Here is a 15,583-nt window from a genome sequence, read left to right on the forward strand (position 1 = left end):
ACGACCTTTAAGTTGAAATAAACAAGTTTTTATTCAACCAGTGTTTTCAGTTCCCGTGCGAATTCCTTCCACAAAATCGCAGTGAGTGTTCGGACAAACAATCGCATCACAGCCACACATTCCGACCGACCGACCGACCAAATGTATTGGTTTTTTGGAAGAAAATCTAAGTTATGCGTACAAAATAAGTTGCATTTATATATATTTCAGGATGAAGTCAGATACTATAGGAACAGTCACTTGAAAGACTCCACTCCCATATTAACAACGAAAAGCTGTCACTCCTGAAGGACGCTGAAACTGGGTCGCAGACCTAAGAGAACTAAACTGTGTGATCTTGTGTAGTTGGTAGTGGAGGTACACTAAATGGTAAATACGCTAAAAATTGTTACTAGCTTTTGTTTTATATTATTCTATTAAGATACTAAATAAGGGTTAAAGAGTCTTCTTAGATAAGTGCCTAGTTTTTGTCACTGTAGAAACAAATTGTAAGTTATAAGTTAGTTTAAAAAGAAATATCAAAATATTATAATTAAATATTGAAAGAGCGTTGATGTAAATCCAATAGCATCAATTATGTGTAATGAACAAGAACTGTACATATCAAGAAGCTCTCTATAGTGGATATTCACTAAGATCTGTGTCTGTATATTTACAACGTTCAATTAATAACAATGTACAGCGTGGGGAAATTAACTTAATTTAAGAGATGAGAAACACTAGTCGAGGGAACTAGTTATTTTATTGTTAAGCAGAAAATCTGGAGGTCATATCTGACAAATTTCGTACTAAATATGAGCGATTTTTTCATAAAATTTCGACAACTGCGAGGATACTAGTAATTGAGAAATTCAGCAATACTCAGTTGAAGATGAAAAACCCACTGTTCAAATATTAATATTGAAACAGTACGTGAGAGTGTTGATGAAACTTCAGGAACGTCAATTATGTGCCAAGAAGCATTATATAATATATACTCACTAAGACCGACATCTGAATATTTACCCAAAATTCAACTTAAAAATACTAAGGCTAATGTCTAATGACCATGTATAGGAAGAAAAAGATTTCTGATTTTTTAAGCAAAATCACTCCAAACCCTGAAGTTTATTTTACTCATAATATCATATTTTTTCGTTGAAGATTATAGAACATATTAACAGACCTTGAACAATGTAGTATTTCTGAGTCTTACATTCTTCTTCGTATTCACAAATGTAAATTGTGATCTTACATACACTCAAAATAGTGTAAATTGTGGTTAAAGGTCTTCATAATTTATTAATTGTAATCATGTTCATGTGTAAACTGACGAACAAAAATCAATAATGACAAATATATGTATAGCAATCCAAATAATGTCCCTAATGAGAATATCTATGTTACTATATTTATATGAATTGTTATAGTATCAATTTATCATCGTTTAATATTGATATATTTATTAAAAATAAATTATATGTTAGACCAGTGGGCCTTTAGAATGGAAAAAGAAGATGAAGCTGGACTTAAAAACTTTTAAAAAAGCTAGGTTTAATGAATTATTTTTAATATCCATTTCGATCTTTTTAAAATCGTACCAACACCACTATTAACAAGTAAAACATAAAGTAAAAATACTCCTAAGATATAAAAATGCCTTAAGAAATAATGGAAAAATAATTTATTATTAGGTAGGTATTTAAATAAACTGATTTTTAAGATACCTGGATATTTGCTGGATTTTCACTGTTTCTCTGGAACGTTGAACATATTCTATCTCTGGCACAAAAGTAATTGAAAGGCTTCAATGTTGGACAATTTTTATATCACCGTTTAGTTTTCTGAAACATAAAAAAGACAATTTTAGACAAACAGAAGAATTCACTCTCACAAATCAGCGTTCGGTGTCCGTAATTGTTTAGACGTCCCTGAGGACTCATCGATTTTCCATGTTATATATATATATATACGGGTTTTCTGAAACACAAAAAAGACAATTTTATATATATATATATATATATATATATATATATATATATATTCACTCTCACAAATCAGCGTTCAGTGTCCGTAATTGTTTAGATGTCCCTGAGGCCTCATTGATTTTCCATGTTAATTATCTGGATTTATTTAATTAATACGGTCGTGCGGCTTCCCTTCTAATCAGTTTTAACTTAACGACGTTTACTTAACAGAGCCCTATCGATTAGTTTGCGTTGGTAATACGGTATTTAGGTATTTAAATTATCGGGTGAAAAGTTTCTGGTTAGACATGGATTGTTCAACGGGTTATAAAAGATTTTAATAATATCAGGGTCAAAATTATCGCGAAGACTAAGGCTAAATCTAGTGTTATGATTATGATCTCTAGTGTTATAATTTTTCTTAAAATACTGACTGAGAAATTATGTTTTACCAATTAGTTATAATCATTTATTTATCTTCTTTAAAAGTTTGGTTTCGAGTACAATTTTATTAAATTGTTGATGATATCATATTGGAGAATCATTGTCAATATATTAGTGGATACAATTATGTGAAATATTCTTAAAAACAGACATGGCTTTCAGTTTGATATTATAAATCCTTAGATCGATCTGTTGTTCGTTATATTCGGTGAGACCTTTAGATTTCCCCATGACATATTTTGCATTGTAGGGCCCATATAGCTTGATAATTAATTGAGAAGTACTGACAACTGAGGGATCGTCTTTAATTGTAAATCTCAAGAGATTGAAGTTAGAGCAATTGAAATGCTTTGATTACATGGGATCCACAATACATGATTACAAAATGGAATCTACCGCTGAAGTAAAAAAGTCGAAACGGTCAAGTTGAAGCAGCTTTTGCTTTTCTAAAATGAAGCGTGTGGAAGAAAGGAAATATTACAATCATAACTAAACCCCATCTCCTTCGAAAACATCTCTTGGCAATTATTCTGTATAGCTCCGAAACTTTGACACTACAGTACGACATCTGCGAGCTTGAGGTCCTTCAAATGAGATGCATGTTATAGGAATATACATGCTTTACGTTAAGGTTTAAGTTTGTTTAAGATGCAACAATCAGTGAACTCAGATTATAATGGTATGGACATGTCTGTTGGCTACAGTTTCATTTTAAGCAAATAAAGGTTTAACTGTAAACTTCAGACACACTTCGAATCCATACTGCGAACAATTGAAGCTATTTCGAACACACCTTATTAATAAATAGATACCGTGCATATATCTGTAAAAGTCGTGGAGAGAGAAACTCATAAATGACGATCCAACAGAAAAAAATGATAAGAATGAAACTCCGGACCTAATATATTTCCGGATTTATCTTTTATTCATTAACATTGTTGCAGAGCTAATAAAATTCCCCGACAGAAAAAAGAACGCGGCGTATTTAATAAAGTCATCACCATCCCCATGCAAAATAAAACGAAACCTCCCCAACCCTTCCGTTCCTACCCCCGAATAAATCTTCATCAGCGGTTCGGAGATAAACCCACTCTAATTAAATCGAACCCGGCAGCGGCAGCGCTGAGGAGCAGAAGAAGAGCGGAGGAAAAAAACCGCCCGAAAAAAATACAATTATCTCATCTTTCGTCGGGCCTTTATCAGATTTCCTGAAGGATTAGCGCGATCGTATCCCGTAATAATTTGCACGGGCCCGTCCGTCTTAAAAAAGGGGTGAAAATTAAGACAGCGTCCAGACGGAAGCCGGAAAGGGGTGAAAGTTTATCGGGACGACGGCCTTTTTTCTTCTTTCGCCGCGTCGTCTCTATCCAATTAATTTTATCTTTTAACACCACAAAAATTCACCTCGTTCTTTCTTTATTACGGGTTTAGGTTTGTTTTGATCGGGATACGTCGGTCCAGGGGGGATGCCGATTTTTAATGAGAGCGAAAGGGTGAACGTGATGATGCTAAACGGGGGTGGATTTAAAAGCTTTTTAAAGTCGAATTAGACGGTTTGTTTTTGTTTTGTTCATTGTTTTACGTTTATGCTTATTTTTGTGTCTATGGAATTGGGAAAAAGTCATTTTGGATATGTGTTAACCCTATTTTGTAACAGTGTAAGGGTGATGGTTTTTTTTCCTTTTGGTTTTTAATACAACTTCAACATAATAATTACAACTGATGATACATTTTTATAATAAAGAAAGAGCTGTTGCTGCTGCAGAGTTTCGAATATTCTTCATCAAATCACGCCATTGTTAACGGTCGCCTAAAACTCCTTTGATCTCTCGCATTCTTAGTCCTCTATTTTTCAAATCGCTATCTATGACCTTTATCCGTGTCTCGTTCGGAATTGTTTGCTTTTTCTTCCATCCAAAAGATCGATTTCTCCACAGAAGTCAGAGACGAATTCATTCGATTTGAAATCTGAGAGTCAATGGATTTGTTCTTCAACCGTACGCTGATAATTACATTTTACTACAATGATGTTATTTCTAATACTATCTCGGAGAGGAATTTGTATCAATCATCGCTTTTGAAAGATTATTTGAGGTCCCAGGACCGCACAGAACTATTGATAAAATATACATTTGCATAATTGTATCCAGTATTATGCCGGAATCAATGGAGAGGTGACACACTCGCGTTCAAGCAAGTTCAATTCGGGAAACATCTTTCAAAACTGCCCAAAGTTATAACCAGTGTAGTATGAAATACAGTGTATACATGACAAAAACAGTTCCTTAAACAAGCTAGATAAAGAAGCACAATGTTTTTAATGCATTTCTTGGGCATTTTCTAAGCTGATTTTCGGGCATTGCTGAAACATACAAAACTTTATAGAAGTTACGACTGATATTGAATGTGAAGTTTGAAGTAATTTCGTATTGGTGATAAAGAACTCCGTAACTATAAATTAAAAAAATGTACTGTTAGAAGAGTAAAACTAACAATAATGAATGAAATTAATACCAAAAAATCACTCGGAATTGACCTAATAACTGGAAGAATTTTACAAGAACTGTCAGAAAAATGCTTCAAACTAATTACATTTATAGGTCATGCAGTCATTACGTCTAAACTAATTCCCTAACACCTGAAAAGTGGCCCAAATTATTATGATTCTCAAGCCAGGGAAAGAGTCAGAAAATGTTTCCTCCTATCATCCCATAAATTCCCTCAAAAGAGCATCAATCAATGAATCCCAGAAAAATAGAGTCAGTTCACAGACTGGTCAATCAAATGTGTTAAAAACCTAAAAAATTCTTCTGTCCTATCCACTATTTCAACTACTAAAGTCATGGCCCACACAGACATTTCATTGAGAAACAGGGTGACGAATACACTGAACTACATCCAATATATTCAGGTGCTCTCCAGGGCAGCGTCCTCGGCCTATTGTCATATTTCCTCTAACCAGTTGACGTACCGACCACAAACACAACTATTATGGCAACATATGCTGACGATACAGCCACTTTATCATCCCAGAAGGATCCAATATCAGCTAAAGAAAACCAACTCATTAACCAACTTTGTAACTTCACCTTAACAAAATTTATTTGTGATTGAAAACATGGCGTATCCAAGCGAATGAGACAAAGGTCCTTTCTTGGGGCAAATCTCAATAATAATCTTGATAATTCACTCATAATCTCAATAATCAACTCCCGCAAGTGGATAATGTTAAATAGTTGAGAATGCATCTGGATCGACGCTTAAAATGGAAGCAATACGTGCTAATAAAACGTAAACAACTTGGACTTAAACTGAACCAGATATATTACATCATGGAGCGTAAATTATCTTTCAATAATAAGATGTTGCTGTATAAGTCAATTCTTAGGCCCATATGGCTCTTTGGTATCGAACTGTGAGGTACTACTAGCAAATTCAACATTGTCATCCTTCAGAGGTTCGAAAATAAAGTGCTACCTACATATTATTCCAGTATAGATTCATTCATTCTTCCCAATTCAGCGTTATATCTCTCTAGAAACCATAATGAGTATAATCCGAAGTACCAGTGTAAAAAGTACTCCGAAAGAGCGTTAGTGCACCCGAATGCACTCGCCACACAAGTAAATGTGCGCGATGTCAGTAAAGTGCGTAGGTTATATTTTTATTACCATCCTATCTGATAAAATAAAAAAATTGAATATAAAGCGACCTCTTCTACATGTCAATGTATAACATAAGTCTCATCCAATACTTATTGCCCTTTGGGCAGATTGTAGAACGTTAAGAGAATAATAATAAAAATATATATAACAGGTGGGGCAAAAGTCCTGTTACCATTTTGATTGCGTGCTATTTTGATTATATGACATTTAGCTCAGTTTCGCTTTAACCATTGTGTTGTGTAGACGTATAATTTTTTTATGGATAAATATAAGCCACAAGAACGAGCAGAATTCAAACATTTTCTTCTCAGTGGCCACAATCCTCAATTAATTCATGAAACATCATTGCATCCACTAAAAACAATTGTATGGTTTGGTATTCATGCTGGAAACATCATTGGTCCCTATTTTTCTTTAATGACCAAAACGAAAAAAAACTGTAAAGACCAAATAAAGTTTTTCTAAAAACCAAACTAACTTATCCTTTCATTGAGCAAAGTTATAGGCAATCAAAATGGCAGCGGGACTTTTGCCCCATGTTGTATAAATAATATCTTACAACAGGCATTTCTCTGCTTCACTAAAAAACAATTGTATGTAACTATTCATGCAGGAAACATCATTGGTCCCTATTTTTTTTGAAAATGACCAAGGTGTTGCCGTTACTGGTACCGCTAAACGGTACCAAGGCATGATTGATAGAAAGAGCCGAAAGTTGCATAGCGAGTTGCGGTCACCATTTAGCCGATATAATTTTTCAATCATAACGAAAAAAAAAACTGTAAAGACCAAATAAACTTTTTCTAAAAACCAAATTAACTTATCCTTTCTTTGAGCAAAGTTATAGGCAATCAAAATGGTAGACCAATGTTGTATAAATAATAAAAGGCATTTCTCTGTTTCAGCTTCTATATATATTAATTAAACACTAAAACAACACGATTAGTAGCAATGTCCTATAACCATTTGACATATAAGGATATACTTGTTATGACTTCCTTATATTTGCTACTTTTTTAATATAATATGAAAACGAACATAGACCAGAGCCAATAGTCTGTAGTTTCGTAAATTATTGACGTAGTATTTGAAACCAGTCTTGCAACAAGGATAACAAAATTAGTTGCCTCAATTAACTTGACTCTGTTATTCTTCTTAATTATTCTGCTTCGTTCAAAGTCATATTTTCACAATCTCCTAGTTTTAGAAGCTGTAAAGTAAGACAATCTCGTCGTGAGACTCGTAACTCGATGGTATACCCAACAAAGGCAGTTCCCGTAACGTCGAAACTAGTGAAAAAATTGAGCTACGTTCTCGGCCGTCAAGTGTGGCCGCGGCGAGCATCGACGACGGGCGATCGTCTGATGTTTTATTTATCGATTACCGGCATAAAAGTGGATATTTTTCGAATCGGAAACAAACCGTCGACCGGTCCCCGCGACCGTTTTGCCAAACCGCAACATAATGATGACAAATGCGATCCCGGCCCGGCCAGAACCCGATCCAGCATCACCATGGCCAACTGTGATATCGGCGTCCAGTTCGTCGAGCGTCTTTATTACGACAATATTTTCGTTTTTACCGGCGCAATTAACGATATACGAGCCGACGAACTGGTTTCGTTCGTTCTCGAACTGATGTATGTGCGTACGTTTGGAGAGCTACGCGTACATCAGTGGATACGGAAACTGTCTCGTTCTTTTCGTTTGTTTATCGGTTGCAATCGAACAGTTGAAGAATATTGTATGTATTTGAAACCAGAGAGCGATAGAGACATAGGAGGATACGACTCATCGATCCTTAGCGCTCTTCAGACAGAAAAGAATGACTAAATATAAAAGAATTGTCTCTTTTTGTATGGGTAGTAGCCTAATTCGAAATTTGGTGTGGTGTATCTATACATTTTCCTGTCAATATCGTATTAAAGTAAAAACAAGTCAAACAATATTTTTTTCGCCAAGTTATTGTAATTAAAAAAACAGAATTATATTTTTTCGCATTTCCAACTAGTAAAATATTCTCACTAATTCTATTAAACTAATTCTAAAAATAATTTTACGTTGATAGGATAGAAGGCTGTTTAGAGAAGGTTCGTACCAAATGTCAAACAAATCGGTTGAGTAGAACTTGAGATATCACGTTAATCGTCTCGAAAAATACGTTTAAAGGTTCGTATTTAGATGCTGCGTCACCAAAACAGCTATATCTTTGAAAATAATTTAAATTTTGAAAAAAACTCTCTTAAAGAAACTTTCTAGATCCCTTGGGTCCCTGTCAGTTCTTATTTTATTGCCACACTTTCATCCACTGTTATTGATCTCCTATAATTTCTTGTCATCGTTTGAGTTCCTCTATTATTTGATTCAATTTGTGTTTTGATTCTATTCCACATTTTCTTGGTTTTAAACTATTTACTATTAGAGATTTCTTGGACCCTGGCTTAGTTGGTTTTTTGCTCTAATGTTGTTATTTTCTAATATTTATTCTTTTTTTCTCATTTACTTTATTTTATTCACCTCACATACCCTCATCCCAACTTCGCTAATTCATTGACTACCTCGGAAAAGGAAGGACCATCAACAGCGACTATTATATAGCATTACTGGACCGTTTAATGGACGAAATCGCCGAAAAACGGTCGCATTTGAAGAAAAATAAAGTGCTGCTTCACCAAGACAATGCACCGTATCATAAGTCAGTGAAAACGATGTTAGAAATCCATGAATTGGGCTTCGAATTGCTTCCTTATCCTCCGTATTCTCCAGATCAGGCCGCCAGCGACTATTTCCTGTTCTCGGATCTCAAAAGAATGCTCACTGGGGTGAAATTTTCGTCGGATGAAGAGGCGATCGCCGAAACTGAGGCCTAGTTTGAAGCAAATGACAAATCGTACTACAAAAATGGTATCGAAAAGTTGGAGGATCACCCTTGAAGGGAATTATGTTGAATAAAACAAACTAATTTTGCCAAAATAATGTATTTTACTATGGTATGCCGGGGACTTTTCAATTAACCTTTTATATAGCAAAGAGAATGGAGACAGATACCAAAGATATTTATCACTGTTTAATGAGAAGAACTTCATACGTCCTGTGCCAGCAAATTCACCCATTGCTTAATTCTTGAAGTTAACGTAACATTTGCGATGCTCCGGACATGGACGAGGTCGAAATCGACAGACGTATCAACGTCATTCACAAAGCCCACCGCACAAAAACTAGTCAGTTACAAACCCAACGACGAAAATTATTAAAAACACATTAGAAGAAAATTACGGTCGTAATTATAAAGGGGGCGCGCGAGGGGGACCCGCGGGGGGAGGAGGGCGACCGAAAAAAAAAGACATCCCGTTTGTTGGTAGAGCCGACAATTAAACCAGCCGTCTGCCATTTTCGTCCGATAGTTGTCGTGTCGTTCGCTTTATTATTGATGAATGTTCATTATAATTGTTTATCCACCGTTGCCAACATAATAGTCGCCCGGCAATTAGATCGGGCGGGATTTTACGCTGGCTCGCAATTAAAAACGTATTTGTTGTTCAGCGCGGTAATTATTTAATTGGTTCGGAACGAAGGCACGGTCGCGGTACGCCTGTAGGCAATCGGAACAAATCTGGAAAATATCACGGGTGGAATAATCGATTTTCGATGTCCCGCGGCCAGTAGCGGCTAATTCGGGAGAATCACAGATGGAATTCGGTAAACTTCGGCAGTTTCCGCCTGATTTTGCTATGTAAGGTTGAAAATTTTGTTGTTTATAGTTTATCTGTTCTTGTATCGTACATATTTTGAATTTCAATGAAACTTTTAGAACATTTCTAATCTGACCTATTCAATTCTCATTTTAAATTTGCAAACTATATTTAATTCTATACAAAATTTATTATATTTTAGGCATGGTTGACTCTGCGTAAATAAAAGTACAGATAAATATGACTCAATGTCCTTTATGGGATCATAAATCATCAAAATCATAGATCTTGTGTTTTAAAATAAATTCTTAATATATGGCTGGTATAAAATTGATAGAAAAAGGAAAGGAATATTACCTTAGGTAAAATATTCTTATTTAAATCAGATAAAATATGATTGGACCCAAACTAGCTATGGCAATTTCAAAAGACTAGGTTTATTGACTCATAACAATTTGTGTAATATTCAGCAAGCAAACTGGTGTATTTCACAAAAACAAAGCATAAAAGTAACTCTAGAAATGTTGAAGCATGAGTAAATGAGATTAAAGGTACAGGATATCTGTTGTTATATAAGGCATAATCTAAGTATCTGGATACCTATTCTACTTTAAAGGAACATACTAATTTAGGAACTCATTGGCCTTTAGTAAGTATCCAATAAAATAAAATTTAGTACCACTTTTCAGTGTTTCTACCATTTAGTAGACTTCAATGCACAATTACATGATATCACATGGTATAAACTTCTAAATAATATTTTAAATTAGCACGCACCTGCAGTACATTATTAATACAATTAACTGTCTGGAGCATCCTCCAGAGGATATAGTAAAATCAAAAAAAGCAATTGTTTGCTTTGACGGATGAAAAAATAAAAAAAAAACAGTAAAGGGAAACTTTACATAAATATATTAATAATATCAGTATATAAAAGGTTGTAGAAATGGAAACATTTTTTGAAAATATATGATAAAATATATAAAAATATATATAAAATTGAAAAGACTATTTTTTGGTCCGAAACTTTTTTTTATATTTTAAAGTCTCCATTTTACCAGCGAGAGTTTATTTGGACTGGACCTACTGTTTAACGTGGGCTCCGGTTTTACCCAGCCTGGTTACTGGCGTGACTGGGATCATTTTCCTTGTCGGATTTTACACTCTTGCCTAGGATAATCACAAATATTAACCAATCACAAACATAAATTTACGACAATGCTCCAGGATACAAACCCGCGACTAGCGCAACAGTAGGTGGACTGCCATGTCGCCTTTACCACTGCACCAAGTAAGCCGGTTAGTCCGAAAATTTCATGTCTTTTTTGAAATGATGATTGACTTGACTTTATGATTCACTAATAAACTAATCTCTTTAATTTTAGGTCATGTTGGGAGTATCTTCCGACTGATTAGCACTAAGGTGATGTTTTCAATTCAACGTATCATCGACATGGATGCTAGAGAAATTGGACAGCCATCAAGTGATATAATTAGTTTTATATCATTTCACTATAGCGCAAAGTTGACCTGGGCATATTTATGACAGCTGTATTTTCTGGTCACTAGTTTATTTATGGATCTTATTGACTGCAAGTTAAGATTTTTCTATCGGTCTAGGCTAATATATGTCTTATATAATGACTTATATTTATAATCTTATATAATGACTATGTCATCAGCAAATGTTCCGTGTACTATTTTCTTTTGTAGTTGGGATATCAGCAGTGTTAAGCAAGAAGATAATCCAAATTATTTTTTTTCTATGTGTTTTTGCCTGAATAAAACATTTAATAAAAAGCATAAACCAAAATCACAATTGCTATGACAAAACAACCAAAGCAATACAATTTTAACCGTAATGTTGTTTTTTTCGATCGACCAAAACGCCCTCGTTCTAATTATTACCGTAATGATCGCGTTTCAACGAAACTTCATCCCTCAAAAGTAATTATTAATCGCGTCTGGCTGGCAACGAGGAATTAACAAGTCGACAAGCGGCCGTTTTCTCTCTAAATCTCGCCCGTTTTCATCCCTTACCGTCGGCGACGATAAAAGTCAATTAGTCCTAATTATAAACTGCCGCCTACCCCCGGCCGGAGGAGGGGCACCGAGCAACTTTGCATAACGATCGGGGGGAACGAGCCTGAAAGGGGTAATTAAAAGCGCAATCAGGCCGTCGGGGGTGGATCATCAATTGCCAGCCAACTGTTGCCGCCGGTCCCGTTTGGGGAAAGGGGGAACGGAGGGGGGATTTTGGAGCTCGTGGGACGGGGGAGAGGTGTGTCCCCGTTTGGGACGTTTTTGATTTCGACACCTGTTGATATCCGTTTTTGCGAATTATTTATTCGTTGAAAGATGATAATATAGTGAAAATGACATGATTGATTATGTATATATCAATAGTTAAAATACTTTAGTTGTTATTTATGAAAAAGTGTATTCATGAAAAAAAAAACACCTTTTGTATCACATAGCAATGTAGATGTGTTATGTTTTTTTTAAATATATTTTAAAGTCTCCTTTTACCAACTATGGGTTTACGTGGACTGGGCCTAAAGTTTAACGTAGGCTCCGAACCACGGTCCTCAGCATTAAGCCTACCGACTGGCGAGTGACCAACTTTAGAAATCATCCCAAAAGACATCCGGTCTTACCCAGCCTGGTTACTGGCGTGACTGGGATCATTTTCCTTGTCAGATTTTTCACTCTTTCCTAAAACATTCACAAATTTTAAACAACCACAAACATAAATTTACGACCATGCCCAGCAGGATTCCAACCCGCGGCTCTAGCAACAGTAGGGGGACCGTCCCATCGGCTTTACCACTGCGCCACCAAGCCGGCATGTTATGTTTATTGTCTATTCTGTCTTGTTCCATGTATATATGTGTTCCTCCTTTTTCTGGTTTTGTTCAGTCTTCTCGCTTCGACTTCGAGGTTTATTTTCTCTTCTGAAGTACTTCTCTGATACATCCATCCCAGATTTGTTTAGGTTGCACTCTGTCTTGTGTCTTCCATGCCCTGTAAGTGTCCTCATCTTTCTCCATCTTGTGTTTGTTTGTTTCCCAAAAACAATATATATATATATATATATATATATATATATATATATATATATATATATATATATATATCCTGTCCATCTTTGTTAGACCCCTGATTCTTCGGGTTATTTCATTTCAATTCATGGGTTTTCCCAATCTGACATTCATTTTCATCCCCTGGCCTTTATTGATTTGATTTCAATACGTAAATACGTAAATGATTTTTGCTTATTCAATTTGTGCACCTCAAATTTGGATATTAATTACTTCTGGTTTTCCCATCACCATGACTTTTGTTGTGCTCATTAACATTCTATACTCTCTTAGTAACATATTCTATCTGTTTATTATCTGTAGATGTACTGGCCTATAAGTTCATGATATTAGATAATCTACAAAAGGTCTTAGCAACATTTCTGTTTTTCCCATATTTATAAACCCTATATGTAGTCCTGTTTTGTTTGTTTCTCATATCCTTATTATTTGATCCATTAATATTATAAATAGGGTTGGGCTTAAACTCTCGCCTCCTCTCACCCTGCTTAGTTTTTGATTTCATGTTATCTGCAATGACGGTATTTGTATCTATTCTATATATTTCTTAAGTTATTCTTATAATTTTAATTCTTACACCCCTTTAATCTAATATAACCCACAATGTTTATCTACTTACTCTGTCAAATGCCCTTTCCAAGACAATAATCGCTAGATATATCTGTTTTTTAGGGGGTTGAGCTTTTTCCACCATTTGTCTTTATCTACATGACTTGATCGCATATCTTTAGACTCTGAACAACAAAATAATTCCTCTATAATTATGTTATTTTTAACATTTTTTTATGTATCGGAACTGTAAGTGTTATCTGCCAATATTGTGGGATTTTTTCTTCATTCTATACTCTACTGTAAATTTTCACTAAAAATTCGATAAACCTCTGACCAATTTTTTCAGAATTGGGTGATATCTTACTACACCTAAATGCTTTTTCGTTCTTCCGTACTCAATACATAGATTATTTGTACTACTTCCAATAACTCGAAGCAAAAACAAGAGTATTGGAGTAGCACAATTTGCTTCTAATATTTTAATTGTATCATGTTTAATTTGTATCTAACATACGAAGCTATGGAACAAATAATCACAACATATCTGTAAAACAAATTATTTTAAACAAAATTCTTCACAAATTCAGCAGCACACAACAGCAGCAATTTGTACACTGTAGATTCAACGAAGCAAGACACAAGCGGTAGGAAGCAGCATTTAATTGGACCTATTGTTTCCATGTCTAACATAATAAAGTTAGGTAGACAGAAGGTTCGTTATGAAGAACTAACTTATGAACGCTTTAGAAGGCAGATTTATAAAATCAGTCCGATTAGAGGTGTAATGGTTCTTGAAACTAGAAGGTATTAGTTACCATTTACAATAATTAGCTTTAAATTTGAGCAGTTATATTTCTTCATTATTGAGTCATATTCATGAATCATCACTACATAGTATAAAACAAAGTCGCCTTTTCTGTCCCTATATCCCTATGTGCGCTTAAATCTTTAAAACTACGCAACGGATTTTGATGCGGTTTTTTTCAATAGATAGAGTGATTCAAGAGGAAGGTTTATATGTATAATACATGCATAATATACTAAGGCAACATTGCTAATTTTAGAGGTTTCTAACGTGATGTCGTAAATTAACCTATTTTTTTAGGCTTATTTAGCAATTAGCAAAAACGCTGCCTAACCCTACGAGTTAGATCAAATTAATGTACTACAGTATTGTACACCATAAAAAGGTCTACAAAAAAGTCCGCGATGGTATATGTTTATCTTTTAGGGATAACCCACATTAACCATTTTTATTGTTTACTTTTTACGTGAGAAAATGGCTTATTTACGAAGCTATTTTAAGCAATACGGCATTAATCCTTATCGAATTAAGTACCTTAAATACAGTGTGCAATTAATATAGATCAATATGGTTCCTTACAGCATGTAAATTAAACAAATATTTTCGAAGATATTACAAATTTAAAATTTGCGTTTAAAAATGTGTAATGTAATAAAAATTGTATGAATTTAGATATTCCAAAGATAGCAGGAAATCTTCATAGTAAGTATAGGGGAAGAGGAATTGTTTTACTCCAAATTTAATGCGTGCAGGCCAAGGGCAGTAATGAATGAACCAAAAATACTGGATCGATTTTAATCATGTTTCATTGAGTGACATAGGCATATATATTTTATGCCCGTGCAAAGTCGGAGCGGGCCGCTATGTTTTATATACAACGTTCATATTTTTTCTGTAGTGTATTTAATTTAGTATCAGCATTGCACCCGTGCGAAGCTGGGGCGGGTCGCTAGTAAGATATATATGTCAAATGTATCATAGAGTAAAAAGCATTTACAATAATATAAGTGATTCCCTCTTTGTTACCAAAAATTAGCAAGTTATATCGAGCTAAGAAAAGCAAGTTACCAATAGAAAAATTTTAATAAAACCAAAATAAATAACAAAATCATAAATTATAATATACTAAATATTTTGTTATTATTATATTGGGTTGTACACCATGCTATATGTTATATTATACTTCATATTTTGGGGTTATCATTGGTATAGAGATAATTCAATATTGGTCCATGGACACTACCTTCTGGTACACCAGCATAAATGGATGTCAAATTTGAATATTTGTTACCGTATCTTTTTCTGAAATGTCGACTAGAACTGCAGGTTTTGATAACCTCGCTCCTCTGGCTAGGTCTAGGTCATTTATTTACCAACTT

General features: G+C 34.5%; 1 protein-coding gene across 5 annotated transcripts in view; it reads right to left on the reverse strand.

Annotated features, from left to right (window-relative positions):
- Positions 1-15,583, reverse strand: part of zfh2 (Zn finger homeodomain 2) — a 370,513-nt gene that overhangs the window by 193,569 nt on the left and 161,361 nt on the right. For all 5 annotated transcript variants that reach the window (XM_076415461.1, XM_076415462.1, XM_076415460.1 and 2 more), the window contains one exon: positions 1,707-1,823. The gene's annotated coding sequence lies outside the window, so the exon portion shown is untranslated. The remainder of the gene's footprint in view (positions 1-1,706; positions 1,824-15,583) is intronic.

The sequence above is a fragment of the Rhynchophorus ferrugineus genome, unplaced genomic scaffold, assembly GCF_030347505.1.
Source record: "Rhynchophorus ferrugineus isolate W39M unplaced genomic scaffold, kcgeb_rfMv2 rfM10, whole genome shotgun sequence".
Taxonomy (NCBI): Eukaryota; Metazoa; Arthropoda; class Insecta; order Coleoptera; family Curculionidae; genus Rhynchophorus; species Rhynchophorus ferrugineus.